This window comes from Elephas maximus, chromosome 5, assembly GCF_024166365.1.
Source record: "Elephas maximus indicus isolate mEleMax1 chromosome 5, mEleMax1 primary haplotype, whole genome shotgun sequence".
Classification (NCBI taxonomy): Eukaryota; Metazoa; Chordata; class Mammalia; order Proboscidea; family Elephantidae; genus Elephas; species Elephas maximus.
This window is the reverse complement of record NC_064823.1, coordinates 88,217,081-88,224,164: the sequence shown is the minus strand read 5'-3', so window position 1 is coordinate 88,224,164 and position 7,084 is coordinate 88,217,081.

Genomic DNA, 7,084 nt, shown 5'->3' with positions numbered 1-7,084 from the left:
ATCTACACATTTGCTACTGGCACTTCTTTCATCTGTATGTCCCTCCTTTAGCTTCTCAGCTCTTCCAAGTTCTACTGCTATTTTAATACTCACTTCAAATTTCTAGCTACGTTAGCCCATCATATGCTGTCTTTTGGACTTACACTACACTTATTATATCAGTCATTTAGAAATTAAATCATAAAATAAATTGTATTTGTTAAACTTGTACATTACTCTTCATCTGCCTCTGTGATATCTTTGCTACTATACTGCATCTTTTATTCCTGCAACTCTTTACTCATCATCCATCTTCAAAAGAGCTCCAGCCTGCTGACTTCTCTTCCCCATTCACCTCAGCATTATACCGTGTCTGAAACACTCCAGCTCCGTGGCATCCTTATGCAATTATACCCCTAGTAACCCTTTTCTTCTCTTTGGCTTCCTTGACAGGCCAAAATTTGAACCTGAATATTCTCAGATAAAACCACCCAGCTTTATAATCCTCTCAAATGGGAGGGGGTTTGACCCTTCTCTGTTGTTACCTGTATCTGAAAGTCAGAAGGAAGGGAAGGAATTGTCATTCTACTTCCGCTTTCTGATTACCTTTTGCACTAAATTTATTCAAGTGGCCAACCTGCCTTGAAGTCCCTGTCATTCTATAATTCTTCCCAGCTTCACTGCTGAGACCTATTGGTCTTCAGCGTCCCTAATGGGGATCCTGGTTCAGAGGATTCCTTTCCATCCCATCTTCAAACTTTCATGAACCTGGCCCATATCAGTGCCCACAAAAATGATCCAATCAAACTCTTGAACTTTTACTTCTATGATCTTCATCTCACTTCACTGGTTAGCCTCTTATTGCCAACATCATGAAATTTTTATCTTTAAATGTCTTCAAATTCTAAAATTTCCCTCTTGGCTCAAATATTTACTTCTAGATACTTCAGTACTTTGATACAACTGTGAAACACTCTTACTAGTTCTTAAAGGTTAATCAAAGCAGGAACATAATTATTATTATTGATATTGTAAAGAGACATTATTATTGATATTGTTGTAGTTACTGAAAGGAAAAATGGGTCAGAATGTTGTTGTTAGATAATATTGGATTTAAGGAGTTGAATACATGAAAGCAGTCCCTAGGAATCCTATACAAATATTATGGAGTTTGCCTTTAGCAATCCTGGGTAGATAAAAACCTTATTAGTGGCAAGGTGAGTGAATTTTTGGTGGGCAGTAACAGGGGGGTGGTGGTATGGTGTATAGGTACTGCATAGACAGGTAAACTGATACTAGTGGGACATTCTACCAACAAAGAGAATCTAGGATAAGAAAATGCTTCCTTTTAAACATTATTATGAAGGCAAACAAAGTCATGGAAACACGATTCAGTATTTTTAACATTGCTTTTTTGCTATACATTTTACATGCTTCTACAATTTTCACATACTTTTAAGTATTTTCCAGTGGTATTTTATATAAAAATCTTCACTATTGGGTAAATTTAAATAAGCAGAAGGCTACTCATTACATTTTCAAATCTCCTAGTTCCTTGCTACCAAAGAATACTTACAGACCAGCAGCTATTGACATCATCTGAGAACATACTAAAGAGAAAAAAACAAAAGCAGCTGTTGTTGAGTCAATTTCAACTCATGGTGACCCCACATGTGCCAAAGTAGAATTGTACTCCATAGGGATTACAATGGCTGAATTTTCAGAAGCAGGCCTTTCTTCTGAGGCACCTCTGGGTAGATTCAAACCTCTACCTTTTGGTTAGCAGTCAAGAAGGTTAACCATTTGCATCATCCTGGGACTCCAAGAACATATTAAAAATGAAAATCTTTAGCTACATGCCAAACCTACTGAATCTGAATCTGCGTTTTAAGAATATCAAGCAATCAAAACGATAACAAAACACCCTGTGGATTCATATGTACATTAAAGTTTAAGAATCATTGTCTTAGTTCACAGTTCTATGAAAATATTGAATAGTATAGGATTGCATTAAATAAAACATCAAAGTTCTTTTTTACTCTGCCCTCTTATATCCCATCCCAAACCATACTTTAGTGGTGGCCACTATTAAAAATTTTGTCTTTGCCCTTCCATACCTTGTTTATACATATACAAATATAAAAGTATAGTTCCCGAGTTCTCAAAAGTTTTCAAATATATCAAGAAGATGAGAATCTAGGAATAAAAATCAGTTGTTTTTTATTATGTTCTAAAAATGGATAATCTTATGTGAGCAATTAGAGTGCTTTGTGCGCTTCATTATGTGATCTCATTTATTCCTCCCAAACACATGAGAGGTAGATGTCACTGAAGAGATGGGAACAGTGAGACACAGTAATTACTAAGGTAAGCTAAGGTAAGCTGGTTAGTGACAGCCAGGATTTAAATTTAACAATTTGACACCCAAGCCTTGTCTTACAACTACTGCATTGATACAGGTCACTTAGACTGTGTGTTTCAGTTTGAATCTCCAGATTCCTGTTGACAGAACACCATAGAATTAAAAAGGACATCATTGTAAATCCAAATATAAAATTATGTATAGGCTCCATCCTATCATTTGCTATCATATATTCATACAAGAAAACAACTTCCCAAAAAGGGCTCTACTATATTAGCTTCTGGATGGCCAGATTCTAGTCGTACAATACCCACGAGCAGTTACTAAGCAACCATCGTGAACCCTTTCTTAGGTTCCAAATGATGTGTGGGTTTCTAGAGAAAAACAAAAATATCTTCCACATTTCTTGGTAACTTTTCTTCTGGAAGTTCAGTTGTTTGCTGTACGATAAAATGACATTTTCCTAGAAGACTCGCCCGTCATAAACCAAATGCCCTGGGAGAGCTATGACAAACTAGCTTTGAAGCTTCATGCTCTGAATTATTAACACCATAACTCTTAACCGCCTACAATGCTAGGGTTTCCAATGGGTTCATACGATACCCATAATTTTACATAATAAAATTTACTTATAACTCATATTTTTCCAAACTCTGTGTCTGCTGATAGTGAAGTTTCCATTAATTTTTGTAATACAGTAAAACCTGCAAAAGCTTGCACCTATGTAAGACAGAAACCTGTCCAGGAAGGAAAACTCATATATTTTCCACTAATAGAGAGTGATAGAAAAGTGGTAAGCCTGCACCTTGTCAAGGGTGGAAAACTTTCGAGACCCAGAAAAACAAGGCAATCCTGTTGAGTTCCAGCTTTCACAGGTTTCACAGTAATTAGTTTTTCTAGTTAGTATGAATTCAAGAAATAATTAATTTTTCCAATATCTAAAAGCTGAGAAAAAGGGGAGTTTTATACTTAGTCATTCCTTATCTGACCTATTTCTATTTTCATTTGTTAGGGATTCTGTTTGATTTTTAAAAGCAATAGTGTGTTATGACTAGAGAGGCCATGTTTTGGTGTGCCTGAAATAGTTCTAGTTTATACCTGCTGCTTGATTATTAATAGCATCCCCTTTGATAGTCAGAAGTGTCTGATGTTGAATGACCAATTTATTTGTTCACCCTGCATATGACCCTATTGCACCAGGAAATTGATACTGATATCCAGAAAATAATCACATTATTTCCTTATTCTTTGGACATAGGCCCATCTGACAACTAATGGCCTAAATATATGCTTCAAATGTGAGCTTTGTTTTAATGGTTGGAACTGACCAACTTTAACTGACAAAAGTAAATAGAGACTGATCTAAGATAAAGCAAATAAACTTCTGCTAAAATCTTGTACAACTTGGCATTGCACAGATACACAGTCAACATATTAAACCATGTTTTCTCAAATTGTAATGCAGAGTTATACTGTGTAATGATAATAAAGATTTATTTTTAGAAAGATAAACCTTCTTCAATACCCAACTCAGACAAAGAGGAGATTAATCTTCATCACTAAGGATTTGTAGATGGAAAAAACTCAGATTTAGAATTTATGAGTGTTCCCACGGTGGATTAGCAAATTCATGAAGAGATGGCATGTCTTATGATGCAGATTAAAAAGTTTTAAAAGCCCAATTGTCCCCCTTTGATGTCAAGCCTTATTATAATCAAATCCATCTAGAAGACCTTCTCTGGCATGGCACCCCCCCATCTTGGCTGTCCCTAGGTTTTCCAGAATGCCTGTTCAAATCTCTATTACACAACTGTCTATAATATATTAAGATTATTTACTTTTTGTGTTAATTGCCTACCACAGTAGAGAGTCAAGGATTTTGTCTTATTTAAATACTACATCTTCAAACCTCATCTAGTTTTGTCATTTCTCTCAATAAATAAGTGAATAAAAGAGTGAATAAACAATGAGGATACAGCAGTTTTATACAAATTACAGTAGATTTTCACACAGCATGATTCTTAGTTGTGAGTAAAATAAGATAATCATTTTGGATACATTCCTGGGGAGACACGAAAGTGGGATGTTATAATGCAGCTGATGATACTTGTCCTTCGTCCCTTGAATGAATCAAAGTAAATAGAAAACACTAGCAAACAAATGAAATTTATGTGATGGAGTCAGCAAAGAAGATACTAAATAAAGAAAATTTCAATATGGAAAACCATGATCATTTCTGATTCTCAACATGAAGAATCTATACCACTCTGGAATTTCTTTTAACTCAGAATAATGCTCCTGATAATCTGACTATAAATAGGCCACAAATATCATCATAGTGTTTTCTTACTTGTAAAAAAAAAAAAAAGTCACAAATCAAGAACAACAATAAAAAAGCAAACAGAAACCTCTCTTTATGTATGGATGGGGAGTCCCTGGGTGTGCAAACAGATAAGGCACTCAGCTGCAAACTGAGGTCCACCCTAAGAGGTGCCTTGAAAAAAAGGTCTGGAAAAAAATCAGCCCTTGAAAGCCCTACAGAGTACAGTTTTACTCTGACTTAAGTGGGGTCACCATGAGTAGGAGCCGACTCAATGGCAGCTTTTTTTTTTAAATAAATGTATATTTTTTTCAGTATATACTACTTTTTGTACAATGTGCAATGCCAACTATTTCTAGGAGTAAATTAGGAATGGAGAGACATTTTTATTTTTCCTCTTAATTTGTTTTAAAAGGTAGAAAATTAGATGTATGGTTGATTTTTACAATCTATCTTAGGCCGTAATTCTTAAACAAGTATTACTTTTAACTGGACAATGTAATAATTAAATAAGTAAATACTATCATAACCAGTTTACACAAAAGAAAGCATTACCCGAGGTGGCTAAAACACCACCAAGATTAATAGAACAATTGTATTATCTTCTTAAGAAAAAAAGGAGCCCTGGTGCTGAAGTGGTTAAAGCAATCGATTGTTAACTAATAGGTCTGCAGTTTGAAACCACCAGCAGCTCCACAGGAGAAAGACGTGGCAGTCAGCTTCCGGCTTCCGAGATTTACAGCCTTGGAAACTCTGTGGTGCATTTCTACTCTGTCCTATAGGGTCGCTGTGAGTCAGAATTGACTCCACAGTAGTGGGTTTGGTTTTGGTTTTCTTCAGGGAGGGAAAAAAAAGAGTGGAGCACATAAAATGTAAGTTACTCCATAATAAATAAGCAAAATAAATCTTAGAGAACAAATTGAATTTTAGAAGGTAGAATAAATGGTGAATTCATCACACAGCCCAGAATATTGATAAAAATTGAAAATTTTTTAAGATTCCATTTTTCACCAAGTATTTCTTTTGTGGAAGTTGAATGCTTCAAAAAAATATGTATATATATATATATATAAAGAGATATTTCTGAAGACATGTTGACTGTTTCAATTGTCCACTCAACATAAAATCATCAAGTTGCTATAATCACCATAAATCTGGAAAGTTTTGTATTTTGATTTTGAATAATGTCACTCCATTTCCTGTATAATCTGTAATAGTGCCATGAATCACTACCTCATTGAAAACTGTTCTCAGAGTTTCCTGGAAGAGGAATTGGAAAGAAAATTAATTTCCTATTTGGGAAAATTCTTAGAATTCAAATAAACCTATTGGTTGAACTGAAACCACAAAATTAGCATTTTACTAATCACTAGGTTTAAATAGCTGTGACAAAGAGAAATCTGTCACCACCTTTGCCATCAGCCCAGCTTGGTTCTCCTTCCCAGCGCTGGGTGCAAGGTAGTGTGTTTACATATGACATTTTTTAATATGATTTCACATTTTCTAATCTCTTCCACTTTGTATTATGAATTATTTGTAATTTTTCTATGTGCTTGAAAAAGTCAATATTTTCTTAGGATATACTTGTAGCTTAAACGTTCGTTTAAAAAAAATTAATATTATCTCAGAGCTTTAAGTGAGACATTAATATAGTTTAATAAAGACCAAACCTTTAATGATGATTATGTAACTAAAATCTCATATATTGAAAATTTAGTTATGTAATTTCAGTAGGAAATTAGGTTAAGATGATCCAAATTAAATTTGCCAGATTCCATGGAAAATTGTCGTGCATTACAATTCCTGATATTACTAGTTATCATAGGGAAGGTTTTTCAAGGCTGTTTTTGTTCCGTGTAGGATTAAGTTATCTGATTAATGAAATTAATTCTGTAAAAGTTATTTCAGTGATACCCACCCACCCACAGTGATAGACAATTATTTATAGGTGACTATTTTTGTAAAGAAGGTTAATATTTGGATGTTTGGAAAGTTACGAATAGATAAAAAGAGGAAATTTGTTTTGGGGTTAGAAATATGCCTTTTTATTAATGCATTTAGATTTTACAGTTTGTATACTGAAGCAGTACATATACAATATTCCAGTGTGAGCTTTTTGACTAAGGAGTAAACAAATTGTATGTGTAACCTGATTTTTCTCTATCTTCTCTGGAAACCATTTTTCCTAGAACACATAAACATCAGTATTTCTGGGATTTTGCAATTTGATGGAATGCTAGAAATCAACTGAAAAAGACATCTGAATCTATGATTCTGTCCAATTTAATCATTGTCAGATAGTTATGTCATGGATATCCCAATACAGCTAAACATGAAGCGATAGCAAAAATCTCATGAAGTTATAGCAAAAATCTTTTAAAAAATAATTGGTTAAGGTTGAGTTTCCACGTGATGCACTGACA